The sequence below is a fragment of the Pimephales promelas genome, chromosome 14 (assembly GCF_988280905.1).
Source record: "Pimephales promelas chromosome 14, fPimPro1.hap1.1, whole genome shotgun sequence".
In the NCBI taxonomy this organism is placed as follows: domain Eukaryota; kingdom Metazoa; phylum Chordata; class Actinopteri; order Cypriniformes; family Leuciscidae; genus Pimephales; species Pimephales promelas.
In genome coordinates this window covers 7,187,121-7,198,834 of record NC_142782.1, presented here as the reverse complement: position 1 = coordinate 7,198,834, position 11,714 = coordinate 7,187,121, and the positions used below count along the sequence as shown (strand labels likewise).

The 11,714-nt window shown below is 41.8% G+C and overlaps 1 long non-coding RNA gene across 1 annotated transcript; it reads right to left on the bottom strand.

Moving 5' to 3' along the window:
* Positions 1-7,689: 7,689 nt before the first annotated feature.
* LOC120494937 (uncharacterized) lies at positions 7,690-10,386 on the bottom strand. The gene is made up of 3 exons (XR_016146417.1): positions 10,240-10,386; positions 8,242-8,338; positions 7,690-8,112 (listed from the first exon to the last, which is right to left on the bottom strand). It is a non-coding gene; the product is annotated as an uncharacterized LOC120494937 (long non-coding RNA).
* Between the last annotated feature and the right edge of the window lie 1,328 nt (positions 10,387-11,714).

Here is an 11,714-nt window from a genome sequence, read left to right as displayed (position 1 = left end):
CTCCATTCTGACTCCAGCAAAACATCATAGTACAGTATGTTCACCCTACCTCTAATCTGAGGATAAGATATTGGTAACACTTTACAATAAGGTTTATTAGTTAACATTAGTAAATGCATTAACTAACATGAACTAACGATGAGCAATGCATTAGTTACAATACCAATACAGCTGTTTATTGTGCGTTCATGTTAGTTCACAGTCCATTAACTAATGTTAACTAATACAACCTTTGATTTTAATAACATATTAGTAAATGTTGGAATTAATATTAACTAAGATTAATAAATGCTGAAGAAGTATTGTTCACATTTTGTACATGTTAACTAATGTAGTTAACCAATGTTAACTAATGAACCTTATTGTAAAGTGTTACCAAGATATTTAATATTTTCAGATTTTATGCTTATTTGGCAGTCCAGAAGATTGCTAATTGATGTAGGTGTCTAGTGCAAGAACAGGTTTATAGAACAGAACTGTATTCTCTGAAGGGATTTATGAAGAACAGTGAGCATTTCAATTATTGCTCAATTACAATATTTACATATGAATTTAACATGTTGATGGTGCTTGGGGATTTTACTCAGCCCATTCTCACCCCCAAGGCGTCACCTAACTGACGCCTTGGGAAGCATTTGACCATGCTTCAATATCTGACGCTTTAGGCGCCCTTTAGCGTCAGTTGCATGACGCCCTAGGATCGCATGTACCCTACCCCCACCCCAGACCTAAACCTAACCGCGTCCTCTAACTGACGCTTTCCTTTAGCGTCAGTTAGATGACGCCGTAGGATCGCGTCATTTAACTGACGCTAAAGGGCGCCTAAAAAAATGCGTTGTTTTACTTCATTTTTGATCAAATCAATGCAGCAGGACGTAAGTCCTTTGCTGCGGCCTCCGAAGAAAACAAACAGCTGCCCTGATTGCCGAAACTGAGGGCTCAAAGGCTCTACACTTTCAAGGCCCTTACGGGACAGAGTGGATGGAGTGTCTGTTCACTTACTGTTAACGGCAGAGCTAACAGCGCCATCACCTACGTTCCGAATGGGGTGCACATAGCCTTTTTTCGGCCTAAGGACCACTCCACTCTGCAAGGTTCCACAGATAGAGCCTTTAAAGGGGTGGTTCAGAATTTTGGACATCAAGTGAGCCGTAGTGCTATTTATCAGTGGAGACAGTTTTAAAAAAAATTCATCAGTCGTCCAGGTTGCGTAGTTCGCCGGTGCTAGGCTAGCGCGAGTCAACCTTAACTTTTAGCATGCCATTAAAAACAGTTTTACCCACTCCACAGTAGACCAAAAGCAAATCAATTATAACGCCAGATATTCTCATCCCAAGGCGTCATCTAACTGACGCCTTGGGAAGCATTTTGACCATGCTTAAATATCCAAAGCTTTAGGCACTCTTTAGCGTCAGTAAGATGACGCCCTAGGATCGTGTCTAACCCTTACCCTACCCCAGACCTAAACCAACCCGCATCATGTAACTGACGCTAAAGGTATAGCGTCAGTTGACGCCCTAGGATCGCGTCATGTAACTGACGCTAAAGGGTGCCTAAATCGTCGGATATTAAAGCATGAACAAAATTGTCAGTTAGATGACGCCTTGGGATGAGAATGCGTTGGATGTAAGTGTCTGTTGAGAGAATAATGTTAGAAATCAAACTATCCTAGTCATCTCAATGATTGCATTACATTTACAGGAACTAGTTTCTCAGCTGCGGTGGAATTTTACTTCGCTCCGGTTAGTAGTAACGTTACTGCATCAAAAAGTAAACACAGACAGCCCATTCTCACCCCCAAGGCGTCACCTAACTGACGCCTTGGGAAGGATTTGACCATGCTTCATTATCTAAAGCTTTAGGCGCCCTTTAGTGTCAGTTAGATGACGTCCTAGGATCGTGTGTACCCTACCCCCACCCCACACCTAAACCTAACCGCGTCCTCTAACTGACGCTTTCCTTTAGCGTCAGTTAGATGACGCCGTAGGATCGCGTCAAATATTGAAGCATGGTCAAAGAAAGTACCAACGCATTCTCACCCCAAGGCGTCACCTTTGACCATGCTTCAATATTTGACGTTTTAGGCGCCCTTTAGTGTCAGTTAAATGACGCGATCCTACGGCGTCATCTAACTGACACTAAAGGAAAGCGTCGGTTAGATGACGCGGTTAGGTTTAGGTCTGGGGTGGGGGTAGGGTTACATTTAGCGTCATCTAACTGACGACAAAGGGCGCCTAAAGTCAGTTAGGTGACGCCTTGGGGGTGAGAATGGGCTGGAAGTACATGACAGTTGGGACGTCTAGCTAGCTTAATAATTGTTGAGGTAAACGAAGGCAATGTGGTGATTCGGTGTTCATTTCGCAATTGCAAGGCCAAACCTAATAAATGTTCATCATAAAGTTTTCACAAATATCCTTTTGAAGATCCAGAAAGGATTCAACTTTGGATTATTTCTGTGGGCTTGGACAAGGAGACACCGGCAGAGACTCTTAAAAAAATGAGGATTTGCAGTGATCATTTTAGACCAGACGACTTTAAAGAACCATTTAATCGAAACGGTCACAGGTTTATGACAAGGATTGCAGTCCAGCCTTCTTTCTAGATGCACCAACAGCTACAGATGTAAGAAATATATTTTTTTAGGCTACTCTAGCTAGCTAATGAAGCTAGCCCTTTCATAACTGATAGATCGACACTGACAACATTAGTGAAGAATATGTTACAGTTCAATGCATTGAGTAGAGTGACAATAATAGTGTAACTGTATAGTTATTTTTTTAATTGGTCAAACAGTCTGTCAAACATAGTAGTCGTATTGTCTTTACAATCCACTAAAGTTGCTTATTTGTCTTTATGTTGTGTGTAGCAATATATTTGTGTTATTGTTGTTGTTATCTACAAAGGAAATAAAGGAGATGTTCACATTACCAGTCCTTTTATTAGATATATCATAAATTATACTCTGTTTCTGTAGTGATGAGTGTCAACGGCAGGTAAAAATACCACTTGCGTGATTGTCACGTGGACCGGCTCTCTCGGTTGCCTAGATAACTTCATATCACTCCGCCGCTGCTGTAGACCGTGCTAAGAAATACAGGTAAAACAATATAACTATTACAATGCAATGAAAGGGTAGTTTGACATCTAACATTATTCTCTCAACAATCACTTACATCGTTGCGTCTGGCGTTGAAATTGATTTGCTTTTGGTGTACTGTGGAGCGGGTAAAAAAAAAGTTACCGTTGATTTGCGCTAGCCTAGGGCAGTTTTAAGCGAGAGGGACCGAAGGTCCTCATTTCGGGCTGCTCAAAAGGGAGGTCCTCGGACAGCCCTAAAGACTGTGGAGAGGTCCCAAGATGAGATTGAACGAGGGTGGGAAGGATTCATCCTCCTTGCCCCTCTGAGAAACCTAACAACCAGGTTGTGTTTCCCAATGGATTAGCCAGAAACCCGGCTGTGGTTCACTGCGATGTCTGCCACATATAGTCAGTATGGAGGGGATGTGCCCAATATCCAACAGCTCTTGCAGAAATGTGAGAATAGTTATGATCTTGCATTTAGCAGGGTCTGATTTCATAGCTAAGCACCAACTAGAGAAAATGCACCATTTCTGAGTGTAAAGGCGGCTCGTGTAAAGGGAACTTTGATGGTTTCTGATGAGGAGCCAAACATGCAGGTCCCACAGCCATGGTTAGGGGTGCAAAATTGCCCCCTGCGCCTGAGAGAGAAGGTCCCTTCTCAGCAGTATTGGCCATGGGGTGCTGACAGCAGCTGGATCAGTTCTGGAAACCAAGGCTGGTTCTGCCAGTTTGTTGCCATCAGAAGATTTGAACACTTCTCCTTCCTGACCCGACCGATGAGCTGCGGGAGCAGGGCTACAGGAGGGAACGTGTAGAGGCCCAGACGAGACCATCTCTGGTCCATTGCGTCCATCTCCTTCGAGAAGAATGTCTGGCCGTGGCAATTCTTTTTTATCGCAAAGAGATCCGAGAGATTGATCTGACCGAATGTGTGACATATTGTGTCGACCCATAGACAGTAAAAGAAATGGACAGAGCAATCTCATTGGAACTCCATTGAGACGATTAAAGCCCGTTTTTGGCGATTTTTTAGCACTTCCGTCCCTGACGCGCAGACTCAAACAGAGCTTGACTACGTAATGTGACGAGAGCAACCCGTCTGTGTTCTAGTGCTGTGGCATGAGAAATCTGAATCATTCCTTTCCGAAACATGCAGAGGCGGAGAGTGTGAATAGCTGTCCATGAGCTAGGAGAGGGAGACAATTTTGCTAGGTATTCTGAATAATTATTTTGTCATTTTGCCTCCACGTTTCCCCGATTGCACGCAAGCTTCTTCTCCTGTCCATACGGTAATCTCTCTACTGTGCGACAGAGAGTCGCGTGGGTATGATGCAATCGTTAGCCTACTATCACTAAAACTGCTTCTACGGGGCCATAACATAAGCTACAAGGTAATGGAGCATTTTATACATTGTCGTGTTTCTTTAGAAATAAATAAAGGACAAATGGGGTCTTCAAACGCCTCAGGTGTAAAGTTATTCACTGTCAAAGTGACGCCAAAATGAATGGGAGTCAATGGGAATGCTAACGCAAGTGAAGTTCTGCTACAAGATGGCAGCTCCCGCGAGGCTTCAACTTCCGGTCGATGGATTACCCCCTTGCGTCGACCACCTAACCTCCATTCCCCAGTCGGAGGGCCGCCACGTGACAGCATGTCTGCTCCTACCTTCGAGGAGCCCAGCATGTGAATCACCCTCACTGAATGGAGGTTTGTTCGTTCAGGCTGATGGTGGCGGCCTGGCTGCAGGAACCACTTGTTGAGTTGGCTTTTCTGGGGCCGACCATTCTTAGCCGAGCTCTTCTACGGATTTTTAGAGGACTCGCAAAAGCTCTGTATAAATCGTAGGCCACGCTTTGTCAGTCTCTTTAGGTGGCGGAGGGGCTGGGTCATGTTTGCCCACTCTAACCAATCGAAGGCGGCCAGAGACACGGAGTCAAAGTCATCACCAGACCCGCCAAACGATACCTGGTGATGCCAGATTAGCCATACCATTCGCGCCAGATGAGGGGCGTTGATCTTTGTGGGTGAAGACTCGACGCGCTGAGGGGAGCATGAGGCACTGAGCGTTGCCCAGCCTCCCAGCTCCACTTGTTTCACCTAGACTCGAGAGGGGAAGTAGACGAGGGAGCAGGCGGGTCTCTGAAGAGCATGATTCAAGCGTGCAGCGTTGAAAGGCTCAGCTTCTCACAGTGTGACCAGCTGGAATCCAGAAGAGCTGCCTCGGTGTGGGCGCTGCCCAATCATGAGACGCACTCAATGTGCTCATTTTGAGTGGGCAGGGAAGTCCTGCATAGCCGCACAAGCGGTTAGTATTTGCAACAATGTCGCAGGAAAAGCTCTTTGAAATTTGGTCTTATATTTAAGTTTAAGCTGGTTACTGGCGAGGAGGCTGCTGGCGCCGCTCTGGCTGCAGAAAAGCACAGGTTGAGTCGGCTGCAGGTGAGCTCTTCTGGCTATTTGCCCCGATGAGGAACGATTAAGCCCCGGAATGACAGTGGAAACGCAACTGGCCCTGGGCATGCACTAGCACGCTCACTTTTGGCCCGACAGTGGAAACACGGCCAATGATTCCATTATAAAAAAGTCAAGTCATCTTCATTTATATAACGCATTTAACTGTAGATATTTCCGAAGTGGCTTTACAGTGATAGGTAAATAATAAATTAATATAACAGATTTTTTTTTCTTTATGGCAGCTCTAAAATAAAGTTATTTTCCAGTTAAAGTTACTTTTGATTGATTCTCTTCCGTCGCAACGATCATGAGTTATTAACTTAGGGGGCGCTAACACGACACTGCTTTGCAACCTTGGCAAAATGAAGCTAAAAGAGACTAGATAATGACCTGGATGCCATCGCTCTGCTGCAGATTTTCAACGGCATTAACATAGATTCTGTGTGATAATATTAGATCTAGATTACGACAATGAGTAGGTACTGACACGTGTTGTCCAACTCCAGTAAAGTTAAGAATATCTTTAAAGGCTGATCCCAATGCATCTTTTTCGTTATACAGAGGTTGTCCAGGGGTTGGACAATGAAACTGAACAGCCCTTTCTCACCCCCAAGGCGTCACCTAACTGACGCCTTAAGCATTTGACCATACTTCAATATCTGACGCTTTAGGCGCCCTTTAGCGTCAGTTAGATGACGCCGTAGGATCGCGTCATGTAAGTGACGCTAAAGGGCGCCTAAAACGTCAAATATTAAAGCATGGTCAAAGATGACGCCTTGGGGTGAAAATGTGTTGAACTGAAACACCTGGTTTTACAACACAATAATTTGTTAGAATGGTGAGGGCCTCATTTTGCATCCAAATACAGCACCAATTGACAGATAGAAGTCCTTCACAGTGACCAGAGGGATTATGAGCCGTTCCTCTTCCAGAACAGTGTCCAGGTCACTATATGATGCTGGTGGACTCGCTCCTCCAAAACACCTCAATAATATTCAGATCTGGTGACTGTCAGACCATGGGAGATGTTCAACGTCACTTTCATCTTCATCAAACCCTTCTGTCACAAGTCTTGCTGTGTGTGTTGGTGCATGATCATGCTGATACACGGTTTGAGCATCAGGTGCTCATGAACCTCCAGAAGGGTTTGGTAGTCCTCGGCAGTGTCGTGTCCATCAAATACAATCAGGATTGTCATGATATTGAAGCTCAAACCATCACTGATCCACCCGTGCTTCACTCTGAAGATTGGCCGCCAGGCATATAGATGTGAAACCTTCAACATTGGCCAGTGTTTCAGTTTCATTGTCCAACCCCTGTACTTTGTCAACTAAAAAGCTCAGTCTGCCACAGGCGCAGATGACAGTTTTACTCAGCTGTTATTGAGTCGGTTCTGTGCACTTCTAAACCAGTCTGGTTTAGCTCAGCCAGCAAATCAGACATAAGAAGACTGCAACAGATTTTTAGGTCAGCTGAAAGGATAATTGGTGTGCATCTGCCCAACTTTCAGGACTTGTACATCTCCAGACTGAAGAAACTGGCATCATCACAGACACTGTCTCACCCCTGCCACAACCTGTTTGCACTTCTTCCCACAGACAGATCTCTGTGCACTAGAAAATCTAAACATAAAAACTAAAAATGGTGTTTTGCTCGGTTTGGTTTGCTCGGTTTTCATTTGCACCCATTCACCTTAAGCTATAGTTGTAATCTTTTATCGGAAGATTCTGCAAATATCTTGCACGAGAAATGCCACATTCATAAACAATCTTCAAACATCCGTCCTTCGGATGAGACGTTAAACCGAGGTCCTGACTCTCTGTGGTCATTAAAAATCCCAGGATGTCTTTCGAAAGAGTATGGGTGTGTGACCCCGGCATCCTGGCCAAATTTGCCCAGTGGCCTCTGTCCATCATGGCCTCCTAATCATCCCCATATAGCCTACACCAATTGGCTTCATTACTGTCTCCTCTCCACCAGTAAGCTGGTGTGTGATGAGCGTTCTGGCGCACTATGGCAGCCGTCGCATCATCCAGGTGGATGCTGCACACTGGTGGTGGTTGAGGAGATTCCCCTCTCTATGTAAAGCGCTTTGAGTGCCGAGAAAAGCGCTACTTGTAATGAATTATTATTAATTATTAAACAAACTACACTGTTAGAAATTTCTTGTAATTTTACAGGAAATTCCTGGCTAATAGTTGCCGTAAATTTACTGTAAACAGTATACAGGACTGCTATTGTAAAATAACTACAACAAGATACTGTAATTTTACAGGATAGAATACTGTAAATTTTACAGCAAAATTTTATATTTACGGCAACTCAGTAGCCAGGAATTTCCTGTAATTTTAGGTATTTTCTGTAATTTCATAGGACAGCATATTGTAAATATTACAATTAAATATTGTAACTTGGATAAATGTCCTCTTTCAGACTTCTGCAAAGAAAAACAAAACACTTTTTTTTTTAAATATATATTTTTATTTTCTCTTAAAACTAATGAGAAAACGAGTCCACAATGCACATTTTGGACGTTTTTTTCTCTGCCTGCCCATCTGGGGATGCTGCAAAAGGCTCTGAAAACAGGGAGGGAAACACACTTATCAGATAACATTTGAGACTGATATGACATGGTCATTACCATGACATGAAACATTACAGGGATAGTTCACTTTGATATACATTTTTGGTATGTTTTAGCTTACCTCAAGGGTATCCAAGATGTAGGTGTCTTTGTTTCCACAGTATTTTCAATTTTGATATCTGTCTGTCAGTCATGTAATGGAGGTCTATGGTCACCACCTCAAAGAGCATGCACAGAGAAGTCCAAATTAAACATGATTTAATGACTCGTAAATGTAAGTAAACATTGATGGCCTAAGACACGAAACGAGCGGTTTGTGTGAGAAAATGAACAGTATTTATATCGTTTTTACCTCATGTAGCCACAGCCACAAAGCGCCCGTGCCCTTAGATCACTTGAACGTGGCTGTGATTACAAGAGGTAAAAACAACATAAATACTGTTCGTTTTCGTCATTACTAATGGAGGTATATTTGATTCAAATCAACTGAACGCCTGTGACAGTGTGATTTGTAGTTATAGACAAAAGCCATGCATGTGTATCAGTAAATTTGAAGCCAAAGAGAGAAATATTTTAAGAGTTGCAAACTTGTAAACATTTTTTCTCTCCCAAATTACACCATCTCAAATTCCTTTTGATGTTTTAGCTTACCTCAAGGGCATCCAAGATGTAGGTGTCTTTGTTTCCACAGTATTTTCAATTTTGATATTTTTAGGACAAACCGTCATTGTCTATGCATCATATAATGGAGATTTATGGGGCCCACCCCAAAGAGCATGCACAGAGAAGTCCAAATTAAACATGATTTAATGACTCGTAAATGTAAGTACACATTGATTGCCTAAGACACGAAACGAGCGGTTTGTGAGAGAAAACAAACGGTATTAATATCGTTTTTACCTTGTGTAATCGCAGTGACGTCCAAGTACTCTGAGGGCGAGGGCGAGGCCGCTTCTATCTGCGCAAGCACGCCAGAAAGCCCCGGAAGTGATCACTCGCGCATGTGCGTCACTCATTGTTTACACAGATTTCGGAAGTTTTACCTTTCACTGTGAAGATCTAAATATCGAAATCATCTTCCATTGCGATTTCCTGTACATCTAAATATGTTTAGATCTTCACAGTGAAAAGTTAAACTTCTAAAATCTGTGTAAACAATGTGTGTACATGCACAAGAGATCACTTCCGGGGCTTGTACAGACCAAAGCGCCCGTGCCGTCAGATAAGTTGGATACGGCTGTGGTTACAAGAGGTAAAAACGATATAAATACTGTTCGTTTTCTCACACAAACCACTCGTTTCATGTCTTAGGCCATCAATGTGTACTTACATTTATGAGTCATTGAATCTAGTTTAATTTGGACTTCTCTGTGCATGCTCTTTGAAGTGGTGACCATACACCTCCATTATATGACTGAGAGACAGGAACGGTTTGACCTAAAAATATATCAAAATGGAAAATACTGTGGAAACAAAGACACCTACATCTTGGATGCCATTGAGGTAAGCTAAAACATATCAAAAATTAATTTCAAAGTGAACTATCCCTTTAATGAACTTGTACGCTCACATTTTTGATACAGTTGCTGCAGTGATTTGGTGTGAAACGCATTTATACACCAGCATCAAGAAATGTGAAGTCGTGGAGAAATTTATGAACAACTGTAAATCAATATGTGAATTCATCCAATGAGAGTTGCAACCTTGAAGAATATTTCTTGTATATGTCTTGTATATGTATACTGCTCATTTTAGTTCACACAATCATTTCTCAGCAAGTCTAATGGATTATTTAAAAAAGAAAAAGAAAAATGTAGTTTCAGCGTGAACTTAAAATACAATTGTGCATTTCATTTCATAAACGTATATGAACTTTATGAAATGATGCACAATTGTATTTTAAGTTCGCTTAAAATGATTTGGGTAAATTCACATACTGATTTGAGCATGTGCAAAATTTCTCCACAACTTCACATTTCTTGATGTGTGTGTGTGTGTAATGTGTGGATTTTCTCTACAACTACAAATCGCACTGTCACAGGCATTAAGTTGATTTAACTCAAATATACCTCCATAATTGCTATAATCATTTTCATGACAGTGTCATGTTTAAACTCACCTCTGAAGGAATTCAAGTGTGCTTGCGACTTCTGCTGGATATTGCAAGTTAAAGACAAAGTAGGCAGCGAAGACTGCTGCCAGTCCATGCAGGAGGTTACTGTGGGGCCCCATCACACATGCTCCTTCCACGGAGATATTCCATGTGTCTGCGCCACAAAGTATCTCTTCTAAAACATTATGATAGCAATATGATATGAAACATTAACAATATGATAACTAAAAGCTGCACAACACACTATTGCCACCTAGATGAATTCAGTAATGTTCAAGTGGAGAAAGACTTCCACACCACCACTTGAACATTATTATCTCCTTTGACCCGTACACCCTCCATCAACAACTCAAATAAATTATTTTTTTATGTGCAACAGTCCTCCGTCAAACACATGAATTCAATAAAGAATTAACTTTTACAAAATAAGGGAAGATTATACCTGGGACAACTAATCGAGGTGTGCTTGGCAGGGTGACAGCTCTCTCAATATCAGCAGCCATGGCAGAGGGCTGGAGAAAAAAAAAAACATTAACATTAACAAAGTTAACCATGGGTAAGTTGAGTAAACGACAAAGAAAATTTGCCCCAAAAGCTGGAATGTTCTATTCAACACCAAGGGGGAAATCAGATTCGATTTATGTTGCCAAATGTAGAAACAGCTGCATATGGCAAATCTTTTTTTTTTATATATGGATGCCACATCAATCAGGCATGTGATTGGCTAAGGACAAAAAAGCAGGAAAATATAGTATTTTATATAGTATGTAGTATATAGTTTTATAATATTTAAATATAGTAATTTTCCATAGTAAATTTTTCCCTATGGATGTCAATACGGACCAGCAACTGTCTGGTTACCCACATTCTTCAAAATATCTTTTTTGTTCAGCACAAGAAATAAATTAATACAGGTTTGGAACAACATTACAGTGAATAAACAATGCCAGAATTTTTATTTTGGGGTCAACTATCCCTTGGCTGCATGTTTATTATTAGGGCTAACTGTCACTTTAAGACCTATGCGCGACGCGTCTAATATACACGGAGCATTTGACAAGCAGATTTCTCTCAATTTTCTCGGTTTGCTTTGAGTTTAGACATAACCAAATGTTTTTATGTAAACCTTGTGTGTATTTGAGAGTAATAGCGAAATAATACTCCAAAGATAACTTAGTCCAGCAACCAGGCGCTGTTAGACAAGCTTTTAGTACATGTGCATGTCGGGTGTTCGCGCTTAGAACACTGCGGTCAAGTGGGCCGCGCGTGGAAAATACACGGTCAAGCTAGCCGCACATTTTTTTTTTTTTTTTTTTTTTTGCATGCGCGTCAAATCCTGCAGTTACGGTATGGGTGCTGAAGGACGCCAAAATTGATTTTGATTCTTTTGCCTGATATTTTCCATCGTATTAGGACACAAATAATACAATTTCATGATCTTTTCTTAACACATGACTTTTAATATTGTTTGTTTGTTGTTA